The sequence below is a fragment of the Podarcis tiliguerta genome (assembly GCF_965153285.1).
Source record: "Podarcis tiliguerta genome assembly, chromosome: 9".
Taxonomy (NCBI): domain Eukaryota; kingdom Metazoa; phylum Chordata; class Lepidosauria; order Squamata; family Lacertidae; genus Podarcis; species Podarcis tiliguerta.
The window spans coordinates 49,114,860-49,128,940 of NC_139542.1; the positions used below are offsets into that span (position 1 = coordinate 49,114,860).

General features: G+C 42.0%; 1 long non-coding RNA gene across 1 annotated transcript; it reads left to right on the forward strand.

The window, feature by feature from the left end:
- Positions 1–7,700: 7,700 nt before the first annotated feature.
- LOC310685112 lies at positions 7,701–14,043 on the forward strand. Its single transcript, XR_014515077.1, has 3 exons — positions 7,701–7,841; positions 11,032–11,066; positions 14,022–14,043. It is a non-coding gene; the product is annotated as an uncharacterized lncRNA (long non-coding RNA).
- Positions 14,044–14,081: the final 38 nt, after the last annotated feature.

Genomic DNA, 14,081 nt, shown 5'->3' on the forward strand with positions numbered 1-14,081 from the left:
ATCTACATATCTGCATCATTAGCTTGAGGTGGAGGGGCTTACAGCATGGCCACTCCAACAGAACTTGCTTTGGTGCCTTCCCAGCTCCAGATGAGACTAGCCCTTGGCCTATTGTTCTCCTACCCCTAGGATGATGTGACCTCCAGCGAGGTGAGAGGGAGGGAAGACGCCTGCCCCCCAGTTCTGAAAGTATTGCTAGCTCGGTGTTTATATGGCAACACACCAGTACTTGACCAACCCTTTAGACATGTAAATAGCATGCTTTGTTAGGGCCGTTAACAAGGAGACTGGTTTGAGCACTTCAGCAGTTCTTTCTACTGTAGACTCCCATCTTACAGATATAAAACAACAGACTTGAAGGGGTTCCAAAGACAGCAGGATGTTTTGGGTTTCCCTGTCTGCTCAACAAACCCACCCCCTGGAGCTCCTACTCATGAAATTGTCGTCTGAGCATGTGTGCTCATTTGCACATGCATGATGGCCGCTGTCTTAAATGATCACATTGCCGCTTATCCTGCATCCAGTTTTCTAGTGTGGATTGATGCTCGTTTGAGGGCAGGGGAATGCATCAAACAATATTTGTCAAGAAGCTACAGTACTGTAAGGGACGCGGGTGGCGCTGTGGGTCAAACCACAGAGCCTAGGACTTGCCGATCAGAAGGTTGGTGGTTCGAATCCCCGCGACAGGGTGAGCTCCCGTTGCTCAGTCCCTGCTCCTGCCAACCTAGCAGTTCGAAAGCACATCAGAGTGCGAGTAGATAAATAGGTATCGCTCCGGCGGGAAGGTAAACGGCATTTCTGTGCGCTGCTCTGGTTCGCCAGAAGCGGCTTAGTCATGCTGGCCACATGACCCGGAAGCTATACGCCGGCTCCCTTGGCCAATAAAGCGAGATGAGCGCCGCAACCCCAGAGTCGGTCACGACTGGACCTAAGTGTCAGGGGTCCCTTTACCTTTACCTTACAGTACTGTATGGGTTGTGCCTAACATTGTGTGAATGTGGCTTCGAAAACTAGCCGTGGGAGCGCACCAGATGTGGAGTAAGGAGTGTGAACACACCCTAATTCTGATGAGCTTCATGCGAGAAACACATCTGTCTTCCAGAATGATGCTGCTTTCACAATGTATCACTATATTTCTCGCCGTGGTCCTTTCCTGAGGCAGGTTTTTGTCTCTCCACTCCACCCCCAGCTACCATCGTATGACTTGCACAGCTGCTTCTAAGAAAGTAGCAGTATTGAGTCATTAGAAAGCACAGCTGGGCATTACACCAAGGCCATTTACATGAAAAGAGGATCTTACTTTAATTAATCTCCTGCTGCTCTACCCGCCTGATCTGAAGTCAAGTGCCAGTGGGCGGATGGGTCACGGGTGCAAATTTATGCTTTCAGTTGCAGAATAAGAAGCCCTTATTTCATTATTATCCTAACAGAGCTGTGAGAAATCAATCATGTTCTATTTAAAAAAAAATCATTTTTACAGAAAGAAAATGTTAACTATGAACAGGATCTGAGAATTACACACAATTGCCTTTTATAGTCTGAATTCGGGCAGAACAATTGAGAAATGACAAGAACCTGGGCAATGAGGCAGCCCACCTCTGTTCCAAATGTTAATTTTTTTTCAGGGGGAGAAATATAGGAATGGAAAACTTGTCAAAAGAAATGCAGGAGGTTCCAGCAAGTTCTCTGAAAACAAGACCTCTTTCCCTAGGGCTTCCCTTTGTGTCGTTGCTCACATTTCACAAAGGGTGGCAGAGCACCGTCCCTTTACTGATTCTTGCAAAAGGTCATCAATATTCAAATGTTTCAAAAGCTGGTCTATTTTTTAAAAGAAAAAGAAAAAAAACAGAACTGGAATATCCTACTGTTTATAGACGCATTGACAGCAGACAAGAAAGGAATTTGCTCACTGTTGACATTACTGATCTGGTGACTGAAATGATAGATCTGGAAATAACAAGTACAGTAATGCTAGACGACATTCAGCCATGGAAATATTTTATACAATTGCCTACGTGTATGTGTTTATCATGTGTTCACGCAAAAGAATCCCCACCACCACACACAGAGAGAAACACACACCGATAGCAGAAATACTGTAGATGTTGATGCTTCTTGAAAATTAAAATGCAGCAATTTACTGATAAGTTCATGCTCAAAATATTGTTTATGCTCCCCTTAATTATATTTTAGACTTCTGCTGCCCATCAGGTCTCTGGATCCAGATCCGGATCCTATTATTTATTTACTTATTAACTACAATTTTATCCCACCCTCCCTCTGAACACCACACAGTGGCTACTTCATTCCTCCACATCAGTTTCATCCTCACAAGAATCCTGGGAGGCAGGCTAGGACTGTGGGATACTGCAGTCAAACATGACTATGCATGAGTGCTAGTTATGGCATGGTGGGATTAAGACCACAGAGTTCTGTTCCTAGCCTCAGCTAGGTCACACACCCTCTCCTCTGTGAAGAAGGAAGTGAAGCTTCTATTTCCTTTCCTCGCTCTCTGTTTTCACCATGTAATCCCCTAGGATGGATGTGCCTGAACTTAATCCAAGTTCAGACCACATGTTTGAAACTATATGCTGTATTTTGCACCCAATAATAATCTACCTGTGTTCTCTTTGCTACTGCATGGAATAACACATGAACTGGACCTTGGATTATAAATACAGTGGTACCTCGGGTTACATACACTTCAGGTTACAGACTCCGCTAACCCAGAAATAATACCTCGGGTTAAGAATTTTGCTTCAGGATGAGAACAGAAATCGTACTCTGGCGGCACGGCGGCAGCAGGAGGCCCCATTAGCTAAAGTGGTGCTTCAGGTTAAGAACAGTTTCAGGTTAAGAACGGACCTCCGGAACGAATTAAGTTCTTAGCCCGAGGTACCACTGTAAAGCTTTTAAACTTATTCAACAGTGTGTAGTCTGTTCATTGCAAGAGGGTCAGAGAGGGGAGGCAAGAGCTGTAAACAGACTAAACAGGATATGCAAAAAGGTTTAACAGCCTGTATTCCATGCTATGCTGCTGGTTAACTCTGAGAGTGTTTTTAACTCTGTTGGGGGCTCTCTCCTGCTGAAGAATGCACAAAGCCCTGCATTTTGAATCTGGGTGCCCATCCAAATCTTTTTTTAATTACCCAAATGTGGGTCAGATCTAGTTTCCACCTCCATAAGGATGAGAATGGGGGGGGGGGGGCACAAAGGATTGCTCATTGAGCATCCTGGCTGAGTGGGGGTTTGAACCTTAGGTATCCCAAGTCTTCCTAGTCCAACCAGGAACCACTTAACCACACCATTCCATGTTAACTCCATGAGCTTAAGGTGGTATCTGTATGGCTTCCTAGCGGCTTTTATCAACATACTGAACCTGCTTCAGCAAGGTTGCTGCATCATGTGACTTCAGAGTATGCTCCGGTGTGAAAGAGTTGAACAGAATTGATAATATCATCAGGTGTGGCTTTTCCCATCATAGGGCGCTTCCAGACTTGCTGTTTTGGGGGACTCAGCCACATGCTGGCAACTTCAGGTTGCACTATTTTAGCTAACTGGGAAGTCTTGCAAAACAAACCAGCTTCCCCAAATATTGGACTTCTTGCAAAAAGGGAAATGAGGGGGAAATGTGTTGGAAAGTGTGGGATAGCACTTGCTTTTTAAACATTTACCAACAGTTTTATTACTGCTGATCATTAAACTACAAAAAGAAAGGCATTATACATTGATAAATGGGAGAGAGAGAAATCAAGTACAGAATCTGAATAAGATTAACAAATAAGATGGTGTCCATTTATTTTTAATTGAAAACACTTATATTGTTTTTATATTTTTTTTTATTACAGAAATCATCAGGGTGGTTTGCAATAAAACAGCAACAGATAGTCATACAAATACAAAAACCTGGCTGAGTTGGTGTGCTTTCTTTTTCCATGTCTAAATGAGAATTTCTTTTCCTTCCCTCCCCTGTCCCATTTCTGTCAGCAGTGCCAAAGGGTGGGGGAGGATGGCGAGTTAAGATGAAGTGGCTGGTTGCATGTGAGAGGGAATGAGTTAGGATGCCATTCTTGGATATCATGTTAAATCAGTGGGTGTGCAATTTAAGATGCATTAGAACCTGGCTGTGTCAAGAGAATAAAGTCTCCTTGCTGATTACAGAAATGGAAGTGTCTCACCACATGGGGTTACCACAGTTGATATTAGATCAAGCAGTGTTCAAAGTGAATAAAACAGTTAAGTCTAAGTATATATTGAGGAATACAGTCACGCAGGGCTTTGAAGTGTGCTATCATCAAAAAGTACAGTTCTCTGTTACTTCTTTTGCTAGTTCTCTTGCTTCTACATGCAGACAACAACTCATTTGTAAACTGTGCCCAGATTCACCAAACACAAGTACCACATGCTGAATGCCGTCTCGAACCTGGCTGAACAGAATACCGCCTTGGCCTGAGGCTTCCCAGGTGGCTCATCAATCCAAGATCTGGCCGGCCAAGCAAGCAAGCAAGGACTGCTTCTGTTTCTAATACAGGGAAGAAAAGCAACCTGCTTCTCAGAACAGATTTCTGTGTATCTCACCATGAAACAGCCTGATTTTTTTTTATTTGTTGTTATAAATTATGTCAGATATTTTGTTGTGTTAATTATGTTGGAAATCAATAAAAGTATTATTTTAAAAGATGAAACTTTGTAGTCAAATATTATATTGCCTACTTCATACTCTTCAACATTTCTCCAATGAAAATAGAGAAATCCTACCATACCCTCCAGCATTTCTCAAAAGTAAAAGATGCCTGCTTCTTGGGAGAAAAGCAATGACAAACCTAGACAGCATCTTAAAAAGCAGAGACATCACCTTGCCAACAAAGATCTGTATAGTTAAAGCTATGGTTTTCCCAGTAGTGATGTATGGAAGTGAGAGCTGGACCATCAAGAAGGCTGATTGCCGAAGAATTGATGCTTTTGAATTATGGTGCTGGAGGAGACTCTTGAGAATCCCATGGACTGCAAGAAGATCAAACCTATCCATTCTGAAGGAAATCAGCCCTGAGTGCTCACTGGAAGGACAGATCGTGAAGCTGAGGCTCCAATACTTTAGCCACCTCATGAGAAGAGAAGACTCCCTGGAAAAGACCCTGATGTTGAGAAAGATTGAGGGCACAAGGAGAAGGGGACGACAGAGGACAATATGGTTGGATAGTGTTCTCGAAGCTACCAGCATGAGTTTGACCAAACTGTGGGAGGCAGTGGAAGACAGGAGTGCCTGGCGTGCTTTGGTCCATGGGGTCACGAAGAGTCGGACACGACTAAATGACTAAACAGCAACAAAGAAAAACTACTTTTTATGCCTTTTAAGAACAGGTGTGTTGAGATGTGTGTGTGTGTGTGAAGCAGGGTCGTGCTACTAGCCCAACCACCAATGCCATCGGCCTCCCAGATGTTCATGCATTGAGTAGGGATGCCTGATTAAGGGGAGCCTTTGCACATAGAGCTCTACCCATGTAGGCTTCCAATTTATCTGAACGCCTGATTGTGCAATGTTCCAGATTCCCTTCTTCAGACATCAGGTGGCCAGTAAAGAGGCATGAAACATCAAGATCAAGGACAGCTGGGCAACCCCATGCCCTCTTTCTACTTTTGGAGCACTCTTTCAGTGCTATTTCTCTAGAGAAAGAGGTTCCGGAACTCACCATGAATAACTCCCTTGTTCTCTTATAATGGCAATGGCACCCATCTGTTCTAACCAACAGTCAAGACAAGAAGTTGCTAAGAACTGGGGTTCAAATTCTCACTCTAAACTCAACTGCGGAGTCAGCGCTCCATGAAAAAAATCATATGATTTGCTGGTATAAAGTCATAGGTTAAATCTCAGCCATATCTATCTAAATATTTTCTGGTAATCAGGTTAGGGAACCAAATGCGTTAAGACCTGTACGTGTGCTACTATCCCAATCACCTTGGAGGATGAATGGGATTCAAGTGTGGTATGTATATATACAGACATATATCTGTTTATATATAATACCCAAGATATATAATACAAGTATTCCCTGGTCAGCTTTTCTGTGGGAGTAACAAAGTAGTATTAATCAGATGTTTCATGTCACGCTAAGGGGGGGGGAGCTAAGCTAGATACTATCACTGGCTGACTGCCTTGAAATCATTCATGGTTATTTAGTTCAGTATGTTTTTTATTTCAAGTCAAAGGTGCCATACATTGTAGTATTTACCCTGAGTTCTATAATGTTGTTTTGTGCTACTTTTATGAGAACGGCATTACCTATTCATTCCTATCCATGCTTTTTTAGAACAGCCTTTTTGTGGGGGGAGGGGACTTGGACAGGGGGGACTGATAACAAATAGTGTGGGAAATGTTTTAATTGCTTTGTGTCTGAAAAAGCCTTACTTATAGGGGGGGGGGCAAAATACTTCCTTGAAATATAGTAAACTGGAAAGCATGATAACACACATGCTTAGAGATAACCCTCAGAAAAACCCTCTTATAAACACAGCTCTCTTATTGTTAGAGAAGATTTTTTTTTAAGGGGAAGTAATGGAGCACTAGGCATCAACTTGTATGAATTCCAAAATCCATGACCAAGAAGGAAAGCTGATATATACTGCCTATCTATAGGAAAGGTAATCCCTTCCTCTAAACAAAAAAAACCAAAAACCCACCCAGCCCTTGTTAATTGCTCTCAGAAGAGAGAACAGCCTTTTCTCTTTAATGCTCTCCTTGGCGGGGTGGGCATGTGTACATAGTAGTCCTGTCTGAATCATTAGAGATTAGATCAGCAAGATGAAACTCAGCCACGTGTCCCTCTCTAACTCACATCCACACCACACGTTGAAGCATGTTTAAAGCACATGGCTTCCTCCAAAGAATCAAAGTGCTAAAATTCCCAGCACTGTTAATGAACTACAATTCCTTCACTTGCCAAGTCCACTTCCACACTGACACACACGCTGTAAAACAGTGAACATTAATTTCTGCTCTTAGGTGTTGAAAAATAAATACTGTTGTAGGAACAAAAATATGACCATCAAATACATGGCCTGATTTTTCTTTATAATTAATAAATGACTTCATGCGATTCGCCACCCCATATCAGTGGTGTTATGTGCTGAAGTTCTCACCCTGGGCCAGCAGGGGGATACTGTAGATAGTTATGCAAATGAAGGATCAAAAGTGACGTTCAGTGATTGGATAGTTTGTATGCAAATGAAGGATCGAAAGTGACGTTCAGTGACTGACTAGTTACAGAAAATGGTTACTGTTGCATTCTAGTGAAGCTCTATATAAACAGGCTGACTCAGCTCCTCAGTTCAGTTCTGTTCCAGCTTACAAATAAAGAGCTGCTTTGGAAGAATCGCTGTGTCATCTGATATGTTCGCCCACAACTTAACAAGTAACAATAGCCCGTTCCTGCCGGAAGTGACATCACATGAAACCGATACAGTGGTACCTCGGGTTAAGAACTTAATTCGTTCCAGAGGCCCGTTCTTAACCTGAAGCACCACTTTAGCTAATGGGGCCTCCTGCTGCTGCCGCGCCGCCAGAGCACGATTTCTGTTCTCACCCTGAAGCAAAGTTCTTAACCCGAGGTAGTATTTCTGGGTTAGTGGAGTCTGTAACCTGAAGCATATGTAACCCGAGGTACCACTGTATTCACTTGATTTCAGAGCTCTGGACTGTCACTTCCGTGCTTCATGTGTCATCATGACCATTGGCTACGCTGACTTGGGCTGATGGAAGTTGTAGTCCCGAACTTCCAGAGAGCATCATCAAGTTGGAAAAGGCTGTTCTAGACCACTGACCAGCAAAATCGCAGAAGAGAAAGGTGATTCTCCCAAACTGTCATTGATTGTAGTCTAGGAGAAGAAATGGGTTGTCATTAGTACAGTGTTGTTGCATTGTACTGAGGGTTTTCCGGTGTGGTTGCTTGAGGATTTATTTGGGCATGTTGTTGTGCGTAAATTAAGACATTGCACAGTGAATTTGGAAATATCACTGCATCTATCAAAGTTAAGCTTCTTTTAATGTTGCAATTCAATATTTTAGCATTGTTGGTGTCTTGCTGCTTGCCTAGCAGATACGACCCAATACATTTTGGACCCCGAGGGAGAAGGTCGAAATGATGTCCCCAATAGTGTAAAAATGATAGCAAAATAAAAGTAAGTCATAATTTTTCTCCCCAATTAATAGCACCCCAAAAACTTGCCAGCTGACACTATCTACCTCACTGTGCCTAACTATAGAGCTGGCCCTGTAGGTGATTACAGGATAATGACCAGCTTGGAATCATAGGAAGAAGGCCATAGTGTCAGCCATTTTAACTGGACAAGAGGAACAGACTGTGAGGAGCCAACTTTGAAAAAACATTGTTGTGTATCTAGTATTAGAATGCAGCAAACACTGAAGGAGACAAGGGAATTAATTTGTGTGTCTGTATGTGTGTGTGTGAACAGACACACAGTTTACCCAAACTTTATTATTATTATTATCCTCTGAATACCCAGGCAGTAGTTAAGGTAAAGCTAGGGTTTTTGTTCAAGAACACTGCTCTACCATAAATATTTTGTTTCATGCTACATCATATAAAAAGAGCTCTTGTCCAAGCTGTCTAGATAGCCAGGCATACACAATTAATAATCCAAACACAGAAAAGCCTTATCTGACTGTACAACAGACAACTTTATTTGCCTTTCATTGAAGACTCACAGGGACTACAATTTATAAGGCCACAAATTTACTACAAGACAGCCCTAATTGCTTGGTACATGTGGGAGAAGATCATACACTATGAAAAGGACTTTGCATAAAATCTGTTTTATTGTCATCAATCAGAACTTTTCATTTTCTTGAAAGTCTCTTCTTGGCTTTCCCAGTCAGTGAACAGAGCTGGGATAGAATCCCTCTTTCTTCTGACTTTATTAAACTTGGGGCCCACAGTTGACAACCATAAATTACCCAGCCATGGTTTGTTCTATACAACAAAACTGAATGAATTCAACTTAGGCCATTTTCTTGCGTATAATCAACTGACCATTCCTTAATTAACAAAGGAAAATAGTTCCCATTGTGCATTAATATTGTTGTTGCTGTTAATGAAAAGTTTGCAATCTACGTTTTTAGACATGTTTGTTCAATTAGTGTTATCAGTAATATCATAGATTTAAAACAGAAGATGCCACTGTGGGAGCGTTTGAAGGATAGAATACTGGCTTTATAGCCTTCAAAGAGTGATTGTATATCCTTTGATATCCTTCCTGTCTGCAGTGGCTCCAGCACAGCACCAACAGATGTTCTTGCTTCTCAGTTATCCTTATCTGACTTTGTGCTTTGAACTGCTGTGGAGCAGGACTTACTGTTAAAGACGGATTGGATGCATTCTGCCTGTGCTAGAGATGCTTGCCTTCTAGAAGCAAGCTATAGCACTCAAGTGTCATGTGAAGGTGCCCTAACTGTAAAGCTTTGAAGAGTCATCTGCTTGCATAAGTATACTAAGACTTCTCGATTTGAGGATCTTCCACCCAGACAGATTCTGGCCCCTCCAGAATGTTCTTGTTGTTATTTAGTCGTTTAGTCGTGTCCGACTCTTTGTGACCCCATGGACCAGAGCATGCCAGGCACTCCTGTCTTCCACTGCCTGCCGCAGGAAACGTGATCCACTTGGAGCAGGAACCGGCAAGCCACTCCAGTATCACTGCCAAGAAAACTCCATGGACAAAGACAACAACATAATGTTCTGGCGCACACCAAAACATACAGGGGTGTGCTTGCTATGTATTCATTGATACATGCTTGATTGAAGATGAAGTCACAGAGCTATTAGTTATGGCTGTGTACGCACTATACATTTAAAGAACATTTAAAAGCACTCCCCCCTAAAAATAACCCGGGAACTAAAGTTTGTTAAGAGTGCTGGGAACTGTAGCTCTGTGGAGGATAAACTACAGTTCCCAGTGTTCTTAAGGGTAGGGTGTGTGCTTTGAATGTGTTCTATGCACACAGCCCGTGATTTCACTCAGAGGTATTAAGCGACAAACTGAAACTACCTTGTGAAAAGTTATGAAATCTAAGATGGGGGGGGCACAAGAGTTTGGTGCAATTATTGTTTTTGACACAGAAACCCAAATTCCATTTTAAGGTAAAGGTACCCCTGACGTTAGGCCCAGTCGCGGACGACTCTGGGGTTGCACGCTCATCCCGCTCTATAGGCTGAGGGAGCCGGCGTTTGTCCGCAGACAGCTTCCGGCCCAGCATGACCAAGCCGCTTCTGGCGAACCAGAGCAGTGCACGGAGACGCCGTTTACCTTCCTGCCAGAGCAATACCTATTTATCTACTTGCACTTGACGTGCTTTCGAACTGCTAGGTGGGCAGGAGCTGGGACCGAGCAATGCGAGCTCACCCTGTGGTAGGGATTCGAACTGCCAACCTTTTGATTAGCAAGCCCTAGGCTCAGTGATTTAACCCACAGCGCCACCCGCCTCCCAATTCCATTTTACAAAGGCATAAATATATTCCATCAGGAGTGGGGTAGGGAAAGGTGTCGATCTTTGTTGAAAACAGGGTTTGCACACCTTTGTGCAGTTTGATTTCTCAAACCGTGCAGGCAAAGAAAATCTGGTCACCTGATGTCATTGCGATAAGTGGCTGGCGCATGGTGACGCCCACCTATGAAAGTTGGTCTGTGAAACAGGTGTGCTTTCATGAGGTGAGGATTCAGCCTCTTGGCTGGATCCAACTGCCCACAGCTGTTACTGGACACCCCCCCCCTTTTTGCCATGTGTCATCGCAGTAAAGGATGCTAATGAGCCTAGGTAGAGCTTGCCTACATGTTGTAATTTCCTTTCTTCATATTGCAAAACTTCTTTTGCTCCTTTGTCTCACCCTTCCCATGTTTGTTATGGTGACTCATGTGGGTCCCCATTTGGCCTGAGAAAAAGAAAAAGGGGCTTCTGAAATGCCATCTTTAATTTCCTGGTAACAGACATTCCACTCGCTAATCACATCAAATTTTTTTCAGAGTCACAGAAGTGCCCTAGGTTGATCTACAAGCAGGTACTCAATTTCTTTATTGGGATTTGTCTTGAATTGGGTATTGAATATACAGTCCAGCTTTATAACAGTCTGCAGTTTGGAGCACATGGAGGAAAAAGAATGGCTGCTGGTTCACAAAGCAATAGCAATTTTAAATTAATAAACCATAGTAGCCATGTGGAGAATCTTCTCTGCAGCAAAATAACAGTCTTTATAATTCTTTTCACAGTGCTGTTTATGTGGTGCCAATGACATTAAAGTTTGCCTTTTCTATGTTTTTATTATACAAATGCAGAAAACCAAACGTACCCTTTAAGCCTTGGGATGCTATTCCATTTTCGCAGCAATGTTGTACTTTGGGTTCATAGCTGAAGTAATTAATTATTTCCTGGCTTCCAGGCCTTTCCTGTATTGCTATTTTCTAAACAACAACCTCCCGTTTTTGTATCCTTGTTGATTATTATTTTTTCCCAGGTGTATTACCTTACATTTATCTATATTAAATCTTATTTCATTTACTTCCATCCATCTCGCTCAAAGTTTGCCCTTAGCACTATTCTTCAGACAGAAGAGATGGTTAGACAGAACTGGTTTGCTTTTGGGATATGTTGCTAGAAGGAGAGTTAACAGCTAAATTAATTGTTTTGCTCTTTAATTTTTTTTCTTTATAAAGATTAACATGTAGGCTCTACTGCGTATGCATTTCAGCTTGTCATTGCCTTTGCTGAGCATGTAAATAGAGGCATTTCCAGAGCTTTCCCATATTCTGCCCACCGCTGTTGTTCCACAGATTTCACCTGAACCATTGTTTGGATTAAATGTCACATTCTTCTCTCAACACAGGTGGAAGGTGCAGATAAGGGAATAAGCTGTGTCTTATAACACCCCGAACTTGCAAAAGGGCATAATTCCACATCAGGATTTCCAACTTGTTCCACTTGGATCTATTTCATTTTGAGTCAGACCAAATCTTTTGTTTAAATGCCTTGTTGCATTCATTGGCACATCGTTCAGTACTGCAGAACATCAATTTTACATACTGATCTCTCTAATCAAGTAGGATAGGACACTGTGTCTTCCTTGGTTGTTGTTAGCAAATATAAAGAAGAAGCAGTTTATATTTTGGATTTTGGAAAATGTGCAGAAAAGGTTTTGCTATTCTGGAATTTGCTTGAAATCCTGCTATTGGCAGTCAGCGCATGAGACATTGCAATATGAAAAATCCTTGGTTTCTTTGGAGAAAGATACTTTAACCATAGCATTTTCTCTCCACGGCAATGTTAAATCAGAGATTTGCCTGTGTATACCACTAAGGCTTTATGCACAACCACACCAATGGCTGACTCCTTACATCCAAACTGGCACAAATCCCAAATCTAGACAAGACCAAAAGCCTGGCCAAATAGATTATTAAGGGAAATCACTAACCATGGAGACAGAGGAAAAGCTATGTAATTAATCTGAAAATAGCTAAGCATTGGGTTGTAGCAAATGATCAATTTTCAAGAGATCAGCAGAACTGTGTTGACTGGAGATATGACAAAAGAAAAAGATCAACGGGTGTTGATGAAATCTAAAAATCAGTTTCTACCTGCCTACCCTCGGAGGATCTGGAAGGGGTAGAAAGTATCCTAAACCCAATCAACAAAACAATTTTGAAACACACTCATTTTAAAATATTATACTTAGCAAAATGCAACATTAAAATCCCTTCCACATGCATACCCTACATTATCCATTTAGGCTGTTTTCACATCAGTTTGTGCTCAACAGCACAGAAAATCCCTCTCAGTCTTTCTCTGAGCTACTAATGCAGGACACGATGCAGAAATGAAATCGAACGCCCGTTTTGGGCAAGGCAGATCTTACATTCACATTAAAGACCATTTTAAGCAGAAATCGGTGTCATCTTCATAGGTAAAAATATACTTCAGCCTAGCTGCCAAATGCCAAGCCGAATAAAAAGCTATTCTGACTTCCAGTATAAATTTAATCCTTTGTAGGCTGAAGGAGCACAACTGTAGAGCACCAACCCCAAACTCCTCTTTAGCATACTTTTTGGTATGGAGATGGGCAATGATTTAGCAGATCAGAATAAAAGCATAAGAGCTTCATGCTGCCTGGGCCCTCCAGACATTGTTGGACTACAACTCCCATCATCCCTGGCCATGCTGACAGAGGCTGATGGAAGTTGGAGTCCAGCAACACTTGGAGGTCTACAAGCTCCCCATTCTTGTTTTAAGCAAATGCAGTTTTGAAACCATCAATGCAAAATAACTGCAGTAGGTGAGATACCGTTAAGTATTTTGTACCACTACAGATACCACAACCTATATATCCTTAAACTAAATGAATAGACACAGCTAGGATACAAACTGAGCTGTGGCGACTCAGAACCCCTAATAAGCAGATAAAGAGATCCCACGCTGCTGTATTTTAAATTCAAATATACATTTTAATTCAAATATAGATTTGAAAACCCAAAGGCAAGCGATAATTGTCAGGATGTTGGACGTGGTACGGAACAAGCCTTCGCTGCTTCTGGTGGAACTGATTCCAGCTCAATTTCAAATGCCAAAACAAGCAGGCACCATGTATAAAGAGGTCTTTTAAAATCAATCCTAACTGTGTCTCCTGAAAGTTTCTAACACATTAATTTTAAGTAGAAGTAAGGCACATACACAACATGCTTATAGACTGTGTTTAAAATTCCTCTTGTAATAGCCAGGCATGAATTTTCCTGGCAGATGCAATGGAAAATAACTAGCTGAAGATACCATCAATAAGGACCGAAGGAAAGAGATGCAAAATATCAAACTTCAGTTTCTTTGCTGAGCAGTTGTGGCTTCAAAAAAACAAAACCTTCTGTTGTGTATTGTTTTTGACATACACCAAGTAGACAATTTACAGAAAAAGAGGAACAGCCATCGCAATACCAGGAAGCTATTAATTTTCATTATTTTCATAATTTCACAGGTGTCAAGCCTTAATCTGCTATGCCCAGGCATATTACATTGCACAGTTCTTTGCTGACTT